Source organism: Squalius cephalus, assembly GCF_949319135.1.
Source record: "Squalius cephalus genome assembly, chromosome: 16".
In the NCBI taxonomy this organism is placed as follows: Eukaryota; Metazoa; Chordata; class Actinopteri; order Cypriniformes; family Leuciscidae; genus Squalius; species Squalius cephalus.
The window spans coordinates 36,803,854-36,819,530 of NC_137137.1; the positions used below are offsets into that span (position 1 = coordinate 36,803,854).

The 15,677-nt window shown below is 41.5% G+C and overlaps 1 protein-coding gene across 1 annotated transcript in view; it reads right to left on the bottom strand.

Moving 5' to 3' along the window:
* Positions 1–15,677, bottom strand: part of cacna2d3a (calcium channel, voltage-dependent, alpha 2/delta subunit 3a) — a 144,444-nt gene that overhangs the window by 97,937 nt on the left and 30,830 nt on the right. The window lies entirely within an intron of this gene.

A 15,677-nucleotide genomic window follows, 5' to 3' on the forward strand; every position in this document is an offset into this window, starting at 1 on the left:
GATGTTACCAGTAAAAAGTGGCCGACATTATTTTAAATATATCTAGTCATTGAAAGTGTGCAAGCATATTCATCTGTAATAATTCTGTATTTTCAGCTTCAGAATCATGAATGTGTTTATTCTGGTGTCTCTATTGTCCTGCATTGGGTTTCCAGCATTAAGTCCAACCCTATTCATTTACACCCACAATGTAAAACCAAATTTAACATTTTAATCAACAGTTCATTTTTTGACAACCTTTTACCATATGTCTTGAATTATCGCAATAATATCTTATCGAGTTCAGTATCGTGATGTGTATCGAATCGTGACATGAGGGAATCATTACACCCCTAATTTCAAGTAATCAGGGCAAAGAGTAACAATACACCAATGAACAAGATTTGAAAATAAAAGTAGAAAACACAACTCTGAAGGCTTGCTGGGGCATCTTTGAATACACCAGACCGGGTGAGAGACATGGAAATAACTGCATGGAATCCTAAAATCCTCCCAAAAAAAGTTCTAGATTTACAGATAAGAGATGGCAAACATTTGGGGAATATGGGGACAGAATGTGCTCTCTCAGGTTACAGACAGAAGAGCTGCGGAATCTGAGAAACGCCAGCGCTATCAGAACGCCAGAGAACAGCAGCATGTGCAATCTCTCGAGCAGCAATGGAGAAAGTGCTTTAAAACACATCTAAACACACACACATCGCTATGCACACAAAATCAAGTTAAAATGCCACATTATGATAAACATTGCTGACTGTATTTGAGCACAAATAAACCCTTGCTCTGGCACACACAAGCCGTTTGCCCTTCTCCACTGTCAGGTTCATATTTTTAGCACTGCAGTGTACTGGAGGAGCTATTAATAAATCATTCAGCAGTATTATATTTACAGCAGTGCTGTCATCTGCTCACTGTACTCTCTTCACAGCACTGCTGTATTGTCACAAAAAAAGACAAAAGAAGTTTACAATAAATTATCTTGTGTTATAAGATCCTATTTCAGAAATTATGACCAGAAAAGCAGAATTTCGATCAGAAGAACTTGAAACTTGTCATATAAATGTTTTTAGCCTTTGGAGGCTTTAGTACAGAGAGTTTGGTTATGAATATGTTTGAATAGTCACTAAACCGTAAAAAATATTGAATGCTGTATATGTTTTAGTTATATTTAGTTCTGTTAGTTAATTGTGTTTTAGTGTGGATTTCCCTGTGCCGTCTGCCTGAGTTCTAGTTCCTTTAGTTCTACACCTGTTCTGTTTTCTGTTGATTACTCCTTTGTGTATTTAAAGGCCCCCTGAAATCAAAATGTAAGTTTTTTTAGCTTTTAGTATAAATATGTTAGCCTTAAGGTAATGAATATGCTGGTGTGCTCCAAAACTATGACAACATTCGTATTTAGGAGATATAATTAAGCATTCAAAACTGATGAATCAGGGATTTTTATGACATCACCGCAGACTTCAGCTTCATCATCACATCTTCTGTCCAATCAAATGCTCTCTAGAATCTGAAGCTCCGCCCCCTATGCTATAAACACCACCTGACCAAAGCGAGCGTTGGCGCGTCACGGAGTAAAATGGGTTAGATATGTGTTCGGTTGCTCAAACGCGCAAGTTTTATTCCGTTCTCCAACTGTACGTTAGTTAAGAATGAAATGACTAGAATTTATTTCCACCTCTACTATTGAATCCAGCGTATCATCAGCGCTCGGATTCGCTTCCATGGTGCTGTCAGTCTGTGAGGGAAACTAAACACTATTGGCTATTTGAAAAGGGGGAGGAGCCATTCAATATGCCCCGCCTTAGCTTCCCGTTCAAACAAAGCTGCGCGTTTCAAGCCACTTCAGTGGGACTTTAAGCCTTTAGTTCAGTCCGTTCCATGTAATAAAGCGGGGACAAGGTGACACACACAACCTGAATCTCGAGACTGTCATGTCGACAGCTTAACTCCTGACTTGTTTTCACAAACACACAAGACAAATGCTCAACAGATATATGGCTTCTGAAGAAAAAGAGGCTGTCGACGCGCATTTCTGGTGTCTATTCATGGATTCGGTGATGCGCTACGCTACGTCACGATGTTCATACGTTCAGCCAATCGGCTTGGCGTGTTTAAACACATGCTTCAGACACCGGCTCACGTGGAAACATATAGCATCACTCCCATAGCATTAGTTCCACTCGTAATGAGATAACCTTGGCTTTTCACATATTACAAGCTCTGTTTACCCTTAAAGATAAAGGGGTTTTATCGGCATCTATGGCTTCATGAAGAACCTTTCCGATGCACAAAAGGTTGTTTTATAGTGGAAACAGTTCTTCTGAGAGTAGGTCTCGGGCTGTACGTATATACGGGTGTATAAAGTGTGTGAAGCTTGTAAAGTGACTGTGGCGCAGAGAGGAATATGCTGACAGGCTCAGGACATTGAGTCAGCAGTCTGAGAAGGACCATTCAGCAGAAACTTCACTTTAAACAGGTTAAAACTGTACACTGGTCCTCAGAGTTTCATACATCTGAGAGGAGAGATGTTTCTGTAGTCCTGATGTCTTCACTTACTTAACCTTAACACACAATGAGAGGGAATCTTTTCTTATCTGTCATCCATAACTTCATATTCTATACTGCCCTATTGCACCAGAATGAGAAAGATCACTTCAAAAATAAAAGATCATTCCAAACTGTATGACTGTGAAACACAAAAGAGGATATTTTTGAAGAATGTTTTGACTTTGATTGTAAGGAGAGACATGAAACCTATTGGTTGTGTGATATTATGGGTGGTTACACTTTTTTTCTGATAGTAACTTTACAAATACATGTCAACTAGATGTCATTAGAATATTAGTTTAAAAAATATATATAAATTATAAATCCCTCTTTTAAATTCCTTCCTAAATCCACTTCTAAAATGCCTTAAAGGGATAGTTCATCTAACAATGAAAGTTCTGGGATTTATAATGCATCACATACACAGCCTCCATTCAGAACTGAGATTTTCTTGGGCGTTATAAATGTCATCCGGCAGAAGAGATGCTGGCAGAGAGCAGATTATGTGCTGAATTTCCACTGGTGTGTTTAATCTGAGTTATTTGGTGGAGACCAGAGACTCTGTTGATGTACACACATTTAACAACCTCAACTATATTTTGACACAACTAATATTTAATAGCACATAAGGATTTATTTAATAGAGCCGCCAGCTTCAGCAGAGGAAAGTAAAGGACATCTTTTTCCCCATTTCCATACCACACATATTTAATTTCAGATTGAAATAAAGGCAAGCTCACACTACAGAACTATAAGACATGAATTGCAATAAAGCTCACACTACACAACTAAAAAAAGATGAGACAAACAAAGAAAACTGTGAAGAAATACACTCAGCCAGGCTGTCAATGTCTGTTCAGCAAAAACTGATGGTAAATCAAATATATCATAATGTTAAGTATAGAGCAAAGACCACTTATTTAAATTTTAAAAATATGTTAGTTTATTAGTATAAAACAATTATGATCAAATTGTTGCCTTGTCATGTAGATTAAGGTGCATGATGTCATTAGATGCTTCATCGCTCACACTACAAGATCACGTGGCGACAATATCAAACAAGTTTAAACATATCGCAGCGTCTGGAGACAGACTCAGATCACGCCACTGACTTGCTCATATCTGACCGAACGCAACGATTTAGCAGCGATCCGGGGTTTTTTATTACGGACCTTGGAAATCTGTCTGAGCAAAATCCTGCCAAAAGACCTGTAGCGTAAGCCTGCCTTAAACATTTGCCAGCGGGGGATAACTTACCATATTGTAAACAAAAACGGCTGAAGCTATGCATGTGTATTAAAATATTGTGCATGTGTATTAAAATATTGTGCATGTGTATTACAAGAAAGTGTTAGGATGATTTGATGAAAGTGGATTTGATTTGAACTTACTGGTATACAATGTCATTGCATCTGTAGTCAAAATTAATACATTTTGATGTCACACACCATTACATGCATATCAATTCTTTCAGGATCTCTTTGTTCACCATTTCTTATCCTTCCCGCTCTCTGGCGTATGTCCTTAGACCTTCAGTTCTGTTGAGGCGAGCCAGCGTCCTATGATCAAGGGCAATTAGACCACGTTCGCCGTCCGGGGGTCGATATATGGGGCAGTTAGTATCCGCGTATCAGCATCAACGTATCAGCGCGGCACGGGAGGTTGTCTTTGCCTTGACCGTGTCCAGGTGTTGTCTAAATGGCAGTGTTCTGTCAAGCTTCACGCCAAGGTATGTGGGGAAGGGCTGGTGCTGTAGCCGGGTGTTGTCAACCATGATGTTCATTTCGCGGGACGCCTCTTTGTTGTATACGTGGATCATTGATGATACGGTCTTGTCAGTGCTAAGCTTGAGGCGCCAGTTCTTCAGGTATGAAGACAGGATGTTCATGTCTTCAGAGAGGCCCTCCTCTACTGCTTCCCAGGATGGCTTGCTCAGTAAGATGGCCAGGTCATCTGCATAGCCGTACTTCCTCGATTGTGTAGCAGGTAGATCGTGGATGTAGATGTTGAACAGCATAGGTGCCAGCACTGAGCCTTGTGGGACACCGTTCTTGAGCTTTCTCACCCTACTGCTTTGGCCATTACTGGTGCGTACCTGAAAGCTGAAGTTACTCAGCATCTCCATTATGAGGCTCACAATACGCTTGTCTGGGATGGTTTCCAGAAGCTTCATATGTAGTACGCGCAGCCAGACAGTATCATATGCGGCTGTGAGGTCAAGGAAAACGGTGCTGGCCTTCTCCCAGCTTGTTCTTTGGGCAGTTGGGGGTCGACCACTGGATTGAGAAGCGCCAGGATAAGACGTTCGAGGAGCTTGTATGGAATGCAGAGCACTGAGATGGGCCGGTATCCCTTCGGGTCATCGCATGGCTTGATTGGTTACAGCAGGGCGATCACCTTGGCATGGCGCCAGATCTTTGGCAGCTTTGAATGTTGGAGACATGTGGAGAGGAAGAAGCGAAGCCAGTCGGTTGCCTTCTTGCCTTGGTGTTTAACGTACTCCGGGTGGATGGAGTCTACACCTGGTGCCTTACCGGTCTTCAGGCGTTTGATGGCCTTTTCGATTTCTGGTGTTGTGAAACCAGTGGATAGATTGGAATTACATCCTATGGTCTGCCACGGTCAGGAACCACAATTGTTCATGGTCTGCCACGCCCGGCGGCAGGAATGTGTGAAGTCGATTGATTCCACAGTCTCTGTCCATCGTTGCCTCCGTTTTTCGTTTAACCTGCAGGGTAGATCTTCTGCTGCTTTGTCCCTAACCTTGCTAGCTTGTGCTTCTGCATTGGTGCAAAGTAGGTCTTCACATTCATTATCCCAGCAGGGAACGTAGGCTTTGCGTGTACCGTGTGGGATGTTCTTTTTGGCGGCTGCCAGCAGCATCTTGCAGTATGAGTCGTAGGCATCGTTTAGGTTGTTGTGGCACGGGTGTGGTAGACCAGCAGCTGCCTTGTTCACAAGTGTCATGAAACCTGCCCAGTTTGCTTTGCGGAAGTTCCACCTCTTGGCATCCCTTCCATGCACTGGTTGGACCATTGTTGGGATGGTGATGAGTGACGGTCGATGGTGTGACCGGGGGAACATGTCCAGGATGTGTCTGACAGGAAGTGGCTGGTTGTTGTGCCATTTTGCAAATCCCAGATCTGGATTGGTGGTGCTGTTCCATTGTGCAGAGTAGAAAGTGCGCAGCTTCTTTCGGATCGTATAGGAGTGTCGCCTCAGCGTTGGAAGCCCAGTCTACCAGGAAGTCATCATCAGCGCTGGAGCTACTGTAGCCCCATTCTGTATGATGGCTATTGAATTCTCCAGCATACAAGGCAGGGACTGGGATATCTGGCAGCGACGATGGAATCAGTCTGCTTTGAGGTGGCTTGTAGACGTTAACGATGGTAGTATCTTGCACTTTCGTTGTGATCCATTCTACCTCTGTCCTTTCTGGGGATATTCCTATAGCTGACCAGGCCATATCATTGTGGACAAATGTAGCCATGTCATGGTGTTTATTGGCAATGTATCCGGCCAGGGTATACCCAGGGACCTTCAGGATGTTCTTGTTTTTAGCATGGGTCTCTTGCAGTAGAATCACCATCACATTGTTTTTGTTGGCCATTATGAAGATGCTGATTACAGCATGATTATTGCACAGGTGTGCCTTAGGCTAGCCACAATAAAAGGCCACTCTAAAATGTGCAGTTTTACTGTATTGTGGCCAGCCTAAGGCACACCTGTGCAATAATCATGCTGTAATCAGCATCTTGATATGCCACACCTGTGAGGTCGATGGATTATCTCGGCAAAGGAGAAGTGCTCACTAACACAGATTTAGACAGATTTGTGAACAACATTTGAGAGAAATAGGCCTTTTGTGTACATAGAAGATGTAGAAGAAGAGTTCAGCTCATGAAAAATGGGGGCAAAAACAAAAGTGTTGCGTTTATAATTTTGTTCAGTGTATGTTGGTCTTGGCGATGGTGAGTCCTTCGACGTTGAGCTGAAGTAGCGTTAACGCTAGCGCTGCGGTCTGCGGATGTTGTTAAGACATTAGTTTCGCTTAGGAGCATGCAACCTTGCAACTACTCCTTGCTACTACTAGGGGAGGCCACGTAGAGGCTGTCTTCTTCTCCCCCCTTGTATCCTTCCCTGATTCTTGTCCAAAACTCATACTACAGTGGCCTTTTTTTCATTGTCATTCGTATACAAAATTATTCAAATGTAATAGCCTATATTTAATGAAGCGTTCTCATATTTTTTAGTGCAAAATAAAAAAACAGGGGAAAAAATGGTTCTCATGCTGATTAAACAGATGGCAATTCTATTCCCTATATAGGGCAATATTGCTTAATTTACAATTACTATGGCAACCTTAGTTTATTCCCCCAAAGAAATTAGCAATACTTGATACATCAATTTGAAATGATGTCTACTCAAATAATATGTTGACAGTCAAATAAGGTCCTAAAAAAGCCCTTGTCCCACTCATGTTGGTGGCAATGTTTAGATGGTAAAGTATAATTTTAGCAGGTTGAAACATACTCTAGTCAAGAACAAAATTCTTATAGGAGTAAAATAATGGCAAATGTTTTTGAAACAAAAAAGCTTGTTGAACTGTACTGATAAAAAAATAAAATAATGCATTGCATTAACCGTGCTTGCATTTTAATATATTGTATTTTTAGGGCTTGCATTTTTATGGGCTGAAATTCAACATGTATATTTAAGCTGTTAATGCAATGCATTTTATAATTTTTTATTTTTCATTTAGTGCAATTCAACTGGCTTTTTTGTTTCAGAAACATTTGGCATTATTTACTTCCATAGATTCTGTGGGTCTTGGCACAGAAAAGTTGTTTTTTTTGTTGTTTTTTTTTGCATTTTTGTGTACTAGCGTGAATTAAGTTTCCAATATAGGTTAAACAGATAATGGTCACTGTCATGTTATGTTGTTTTGTTTTGTTTTTTTGTTTAGTTTTTATTGACTTTTGCATCACATTATGTTCATTGGTTGTTCATTAGTTCATTGATTATCTCACACATGTTTCCTTTCAGTTCATCATCTGGTGTGTTTATATTGTCCTCAGTTCTCTCAGTTCATTGTCTAGAGTTGGTTGTGTTTTACGCACACCGTTTCGTGTTTCTGTATTGGATATCATTTTCTTGTTTTGTTTAATAAAAGTTTATGCTGCTAAAGATCTGCATCTTCATCACAACATTACAGTCACAGCCTCAATACTGAACATCCGAATCAATCCAAAGTAGGCTCTTTATATATTGCGCTTCATTCACAACAATTGCCTGGTTCGGAATCACACTATTACTAAAACCAAGAGGACATGTGCTGTTTTTAATATGCTTCAAGACAAACCATGTGTAAATTCATAAGTCGACAGCATTGCTAAGTATTTCCTCCTTAAAACTGCAGTGAACCAAAGACAGTCTCAAAAACACGCTTTGAAATCGCTGGTGTTTCTGACGTCACAAACTACCTTGTAACCAATCAGATCAACGTGTGATCGTCAACCAGTGGATCTCTGAGCTGAGTGAGTGAGTGGAGGCGGGGCTCATTTGCATATTCATAGAGCCGCGCATACTAAATGAGGCAAGGGTGTCGAGTTACATTCAAGATATTTTAAGGCATGAAGACATTTTTTTCCAAGTAAAAAAGTCATTTTGGTGATCAAGGATGAGTTTTAAGGGATCAAACTATTGACTTTAATATCAGCTAACACTTTATTTTGATGCTCCCCAACAGACATTCTACTGACAAGAAGTAACTCATTCTTAAGTTATTCTACTTAACTTATTCTACTGACCCGATCAGTCTACTAATACTCAGCTAATACTCTAAAGAGATCAGTTGACATGTATGGGTATGTTTGCAGCTTTGCCCGATCTACATAATTCCTTTAGTGAATGGGGTGATGGATGCTGAATCAGTTAATGAATCTGCCCTGTCCTCTACTTTCCTCGGGCAGTAAAATCTATTAAGTGTCAGTTGTGTCAGTATATTTCTGAGGGAGTTACAGATGCTGGAGTATCTGAAGCTCAACACAGTCTCTGGTCTCCACCTGCCAACACAAGTTACGCAGATTAAACCCAGCGGTGGAGATTCAGCACATAATCTGCTCTCTTTCTCACATCTCCGCTGTCGTGTGACATTTACTACGCCCAGGAAAATCTCCTCTCTGTAAGTGTGCAGAATTAAGCCTGAGAAAATCCCCAGCAAGAGGAACGATTTACTCAGAAAACTCTCTAGCATAAATATGTATGGATGAGGAGAAAAAAGGAAAAAGGGAACCAGATTTTAACATCTTCTGAGTGGCATTTGCCAGTGCAAAACTTACCACAATGTTTAGGAGTTGTAGGTGGTTGTTAGTGCATTTCTATGGCATTGTGGTTGGTTTCTACAGTAGGACATTTCTAGAGTATTCCAGTGAAAAGAGTCCTCACTCTTCAAAGTAACACTATGCAAGTAAAACTGTGACAATCGAGTGCATGAAGTGTCCAACGTTCAAAACTGTTTCACTGGTTAATTAAGTGCATCAACCGGGTATTTTAAGTGCACTTTTTCTTTTTATTGCTTTTTATCTGCTTTTTTCCCCCATCACATATTTTAGTTATCATCATAAATTATCATAGAGTATCATTAAGAGAAAGCTTAAACACTCAAAGTTCATCCTGTGAAAAAGCCTTTTGAAATTGGACATTGCATTACCATGGAAACGGTACTTTAAAACCTTTTAACTTGATATCAAATTCAAATTTGGAAACACAACTTGGTTAGACATTTGGCTTTGATTTTCTAGAGATTTTAGAGTCCAAATTATTTTATTAAAAATGTAGTTAGTATAGGGGGTGATAGTTAACAGGCTAAATTATTTAAAGGGATTTAAGAGAATGAAAAAGAATTATAAAACAAAAACATTTATTGTGAAAAGATTCATTTTTTATGTAAAAATCTTAATATGCCTAATATGCCAAAAATGTCTCTGTTTCTTGTCTCGTCACATTCAAAATTAAGTTTTTAGCAAACATCAAAATGGTTTACAAATTATTAACTATGGTAAAAGTGTTTTGAGGACATAACATAGTATTGTGCAAGGAATCACATTTATTAATTCATAATCTGAGGCTCTTATGATAAATTGTTTGTCATTCGTCAGTCCCGTTGGATAAAGGCATCTGTTAAAGTCCCGCTGTAGTCAATAATTGTATCCCTTAAAACTCATCTTTGATCACCAAAATGATATTTAAACGTTTTTTCCTTCATGTCTTAAAATATCTTGAATGTAACTCGACACCCTTGCCTCATTTAGTATGCGCGGTTCTATGAATATTCAAATGAGCCCCGCCTCCACTCACTCACTCAGCTCAGAGATCCACTGGTTGACGATCACACGTTGATCTGATTGGTTACAAGGTAGTTTGTGACGTCAGAAACACCAGCGATTTCAAAGCGTGTTTTTGAGACTGTCTTTGGTTCACTGCAGTTTTAAGGAGGAAATACTCAGCAATGCTGTCGACTTATGAATTTACACATGGTTTGACTTAAAGCAGATTAAAAACTCCATATAGACACATAAACAACATTAAAAGCTGGCTTTTCACCACAAGGGGACTTTAAATTAATAAATGTAAATATGCGCATAAATGATTTTGACAGAACAAAGAGTGTAAAAACAAGATGTGGAGGAAGCTGCCGGTCAGCTCACTGGATAACTTATAGTTCTGTCTGTGAAATCACGTGCGTATAATCAGCTCTCTGCTGTATGTCATTTTCCTGCATGGTTATTTCCATGAGGATTGGCAGCGTCAGACAGCGAGAGCGCTGGAACAGATTATGAAGCTGAGGAGTGCTCTGCTATGAGCAGATAAGAAAACACTCGCTGCCAGCAGAAACCCAACAAACAGCCAAAACCAGGAGAGACCGTCTCTGAGGAGGATTCACACTTCAGCGGCCTTCAGCCTTTATTTATTTATTTCTTGCTTCTAATGTTTGACTTCACCATATCATCACTACAGGCTAAATTCAATGTAAAGCAGCACCACTGGGTTCATATTCACGGTGAATAAACCCTCAGCACGTCAGAAGTCAGTGAGTCCAGAGCGAACTCCAGATCTCGATTCATGCTTTTAGGCTGTGCTCACACTGGGCGAGTTTGGCTGGATTAAAAGTTAACCAACTCTGTTAGTGCGGCTCATTTGAATAAGTGTGAAGTTCTGTCTTTAGTTTTCCTCCCAGAGTTGTTTCTGTGAAAGAAAAGGTAACGTATTCTGTCAGCGCACGTGCCAGGCTCAGACTACATGAGTTTTATGCTGATTTATCACTGATTTACACCTCTCTGGTTACGATGATCGGCCCAAATAATCTGGTAATGTGAGCCCGAGCCGTTCACAGATCAAATCTTAAAACTCCTGATCGGCTCACAGAGACAACTGGCTCACCCTGATCATATCAAACATCTTTGAGATTTAAATTGGGATGAATATAACTATGATTACATCAGTACTTTCACATTGCCGTCACTTTCCCACAGGAACACACTCCCTCAGCCGGACTGAGTGGCAGAAGAGCTGATGCATGACTGGATTTAATAGAGGAAACTGTGAAAACCTTTAGTGTTCCTTTCATTTATATGAGCCTGATTTTGACGCCGAGGAAAAACATGAAGCAAATTTGCCTGTGAATGCTTTATATAAATAATATATAGGTCTAAATCTATGTGATCACTAATATCAATGTTATATATGTCATCATATTGTTCAGCCCTAAAACTTGAATTATTTTTGTCAGTGTTTATTTAAGAACATCCAATTATGCAGAATATATGATTGTAAATATTTATTGATGAGTTGTCAGTACAATATATAACAATAGAATATATAGGGTATGATTTTACCCCTAAATTCAGCATATTGACAAAATAATAACTGCAAATCCACCGATCTCTGCCTGGATCTAGTTGTTTCTGTGAATTGCAGATTAATTTGCTTCTCTGTTCTGTAGCTTCTCAAATCTAGTTGTTCAGTCAATCTCAAAGCCCTTTCCCAGTTTAGATGTGTTTTGAGTGTTTTTCGCAGCATTCCTCTGAAAATAAATGCTGCCACTCAATGTTTCTGCCACTCAGTGTTTCAGTGTTTCTGCCACTCAGTGTTTCAGTGTTTCTGCCACTCAGTGTTTCAGTGTTTCTGCCACTCAGTGTTTCAGTGTTTCTGCCACTCAATGTTTCTGCCACTCAGTGTTTCAGTGTTTCTGCCACTCAGTGTTTCAGTGTTTCTGCCACTCAGTGTTTCAGTGTTTCTGCCACTCAGTGTTTCAGTGTTTCTGCCACTCAGTGTTTCAGTGTTTCTGCCACTCAGTTTTTCAGTGTTTCAGTTACTCAGTGTTTCAGTGTTTCTGCCGCTCAGTGTTTCAGTGTTTCTGCCGCTCAGTGTTTCAGTGTTTCTGCCACTCAGTGTTTCAGTGTTTCTGCCTCTCAGTGTTTCAGTGTTTCTGCCGCTCAGTGTTTCAGTGTTTCTGCCGCTCAGTGTTTCTGCCACTCAGTGTTTCAGTGTTTCTGCCTCTCAGTGTTTCAGTGTTTCTGCCACTCAGTGTTTCAGTGTTTCTGCCACTCAGTGTTTCAGTGTTTCTGCCACTCAGTGTTTCAGTGTTTCTGCCACTCAGTGTTTCAGTGTTTCTGCCACTCAGTGTTTCAGTGTTTCTGCCACTCAGTGTTTCAGTGTTTCTGCCGCTCAGTGTTTCTGTCACTCAGTGTTTCAGTGTCTCTGTCTCTCAGTGTTTCAGTGTTTCTGCCACTCAGTGTTTCTGTGTTTCTGCCACTCAGTGTTTCAGTGTTTCTGCCGCTCAGTGTTTCTGTCACTCAGTGTTTCAGTGTCTCTGTCTCTCAGTGTTTCAGTGTTTCTGCCACTCAGTGTTTCAGTGTTTCTGCCACTCAGTGTTTCAGTGTTTCTGCCACTCAGTGTTTCAGTTACTCAGTGTTTCAGTGTTACTGCCGCTCAGTGTTTCAGTTACTCAGTGTTTCAGTGTTTCTGCCGCTCAGTGTTTCAGTTACTCAGTGTTTCAGTGTTTCTGCCGCTCAGTGTTTCAGTTACTCAGTGTTTCAGTGTTTCTGCCGCTCAGTGTTTCAGTTACTCAGTGTTTCAGTGTTTCTGCCACTCAGTGTTTCTGCCACTCAGTGTTTCTGCCGCTCAGTGTTTCAGTGTTTCTGCCACTCAGTGTTTCTGCCTCTCAGTGTTTCAGTGTTTCAGTGTTTCTGCCACTCAGTGTTTCAGTGTTTCTGCCTCTCAGTGTTTCAGTGTTTCAGTGTTTCTGCCACTCAGTGTTTCAGTGTTTCTGCCTCTCAGTGTTTCAGTGTTTCTGCCACTCAGTGTTTCAGTGTTTCTGCCTCTCAGTGTTTCAGTGTTTCTGCCACTGTGTTTCAGTGTTTCTGCCACTCAGTGTTTCAGTGTTTCTGCCACTCAGTGTTTCAGTTACTCAGTGTTTCAGTGTTTCTGCCGCTCAGTGTTTCAGTTACTCAGTGTTTCAGTGTTTCTGCCACTCAGTGTTTCAGTGTTTCTGCCACTCAGTGTTTCAGTGTTTCTGCCACTCAGTGTTTCAGTGTTTCTGCCACTCAGTGTTTCAGTGTTTCTGCCACTCAGTGTTTCAGTGTTTCTGCCACTCAGTGTTTCAGTGTTTCTGCCTCTCAGTGTTTCAGTGTTTCTGCCTCTCAGTGTTTCAGTGTTTCTGCCACTCAGTGTTTCAGTGTTTCTGCCACTCAGTGTTTCAGTGTTTCTGCCACTCAGTGTTTCAGTTACTCAGTGTTTCAGTGTTTCTGCCACTCAGTGTTTCAGTGTTTCTGCCACTCAGTGTTTCAGTGTTTCTGCCACTCAGTGTTTCAGTGTTTCTGCCACTCAATGTTTCTGCCACTCAGTGTTTCAGTGTTTCTGCCACTCAGTGTTTCAGTGTTTCTGCCACTCAGTGTTTCAGTGTTTCTGCCACTCAGTGTTTCAGTGTTTCTGCCACTCAGTGTTTCAGTGTTTCTGCCACTCAGTTTTTCAGTGTTTCAGTTACTCAGTGTTTCAGTGTTTCTGCCGCTCAGTGTTTCAGTGTTTCTGCCGCTCAGTGTTTCAGTGTTTCTGCCACTCAGTGTTTCAGTGTTTCTGCCTCTCAGTGTTTCAGTGTTTCTGCCGCTCAGTGTTTCAGTGTTTCTGCCGCTCAGTGTTTCTGCCACTCAGTGTTTCAGTGTTTCTGCCTCTCAGTGTTTCAGTGTTTCTGCCACTCAGTGTTTCAGTGTTTCTGCCACTCAGTGTTTCAGTGTTTCTGCCACTCAGTGTTTCAGTGTTTCTGCCACTCAGTGTTTCAGTGTTTCTGCCACTCAGTGTTTCAGTGTTTCTGCCGCTCAGTGTTTCTGTCACTCAGTGTTTCAGTGTCTCTGTCTCTCAGTGTTTCAGTGTTTCTGCCACTCAGTGTTTCTGTGTTTCTGCCACTCAGTGTTTCAGTGTTTCTGCCGCTCAGTGTTTCTGTCACTCAGTGTTTCAGTGTCTCTGTCTCTCAGTGTTTCAGTGTTTCTGCCACTCAGTGTTTCAGTGTTTCTGCCACTCAGTGTTTCAGTGTTTCTGCCACTCAGTGTTTCAGTTACTCAGTGTTTCAGTGTTACTGCCGCTCAGTGTTTCAGTTACTCAGTGTTTCAGTGTTTCTGCCGCTCAGTGTTTCAGTTACTCAGTGTTTCAGTGTTTCTGCCGCTCAGTGTTTCAGTTACTCAGTGTTTCAGTGTTTCTGCCGCTCAGTGTTTCAGTTACTCAGTGTTTCAGTGTTTCTGCCACTCAGTGTTTCTGCCACTCAGTGTTTCTGCCGCTCAGTGTTTCAGTGTTTCTGCCACTCAGTGTTTCTGCCTCTCAGTGTTTCAGTGTTTCAGTGTTTCTGCCACTCAGTGTTTCAGTGTTTCTGCCTCTCAGTGTTTCAGTGTTTCAGTGTTTCTGCCACTCAGTGTTTCAGTGTTTCTGCCTCTCAGTGTTTCAGTGTTTCTGCCACTCAGTGTTTCAGTGTTTCTGCCTCTCAGTGTTTCAGTGTTTCTGCCACTGTGTTTCAGTGTTTCTGCCACTCAGTGTTTCAGTGTTTCTGCCACTCAGTGTTTCAGTTACTCAGTGTTTCAGTGTTTCTGCCGCTCAGTGTTTCAGTTACTCAGTGTTTCAGTGTTTCTGCCACTCAGTGTTTCAGTGTTTCTGCCACTCAGTGTTTCAGTGTTTCTGCCACTCAGTGTTTCAGTGTTTCTGCCACTCAGTGTTTCAGTGTTTCTGCCACTCAGTGTTTCAGTGTTTCTGCCACTCAGTGTTTCAGTGTTTCTGCCTCTCAGTGTTTCAGTGTTTCTGCCTCTCAGTGTTTCAGTGTTTCTGCCACTCAGTGTTTCAGTGTTTCTGCCACTCAGTGTTTCAGTGTTTCTGCCACTCAGTGTTTCAGTTACTCAGTGTTTCAGTGTTACTGCCGCTCAGTGTTTCAGTTACTCAGTGTTTCAGTGTTTCTGCCGCTCAGTGTTTCAGTTACTCAGTGTTTCAGTGTTTCTGCCACTCAGTGTTTCTCAGTGTTTCAGTGTTTCTGCCACTCAGTGTTTCTGCCACTCAGTGTTTCAGTTACTCAGTGTTTCAGTGTTTCTGCCGCTCAGTGTTTCTGCCACTCAGTGTTTCAGTTACTCAGTGTTTCAGTGTTTCTGCCGCTCAGTGTTTCTGCCACTCAGTGTTTCAGTGTTTCTGCCACTCAGTGTTTCTGCCACTCAGTGTTTCAGCCACTCAGTGTTTCAGTGTTTCTGTCACTCAGTGTTTCAGTGTTTCTGCCGCTCAGTGTTTCAGTTACTCAGTGTTTCAGTGTTTCTGCCACTCAGTGTTTCAGTGTTTCTGCCACTCAGTGTTTCAGTGTTTCTGCCACTCAGTGTTTCAGTGTTTCTGCCGCTCAGTGTTTCTGCCGCTCAGTGTTTCTGCCGCTCAGTGTTTCTGCCACTGTGTTTCAGTTACTCAGTGTTTCAGTGTTTCTGCCACTCAGTGTTTCAGTGTTTCTGCCACTCAGTGTTTCAGTGTTTCTGCCACTCAGTGTTTCTGCCGCTCAGTGTTTCAGTTACTCAGTGTTTCAGTGTTTCTGCCACTCAGTGTTTCAGTGTTTCTGCCGC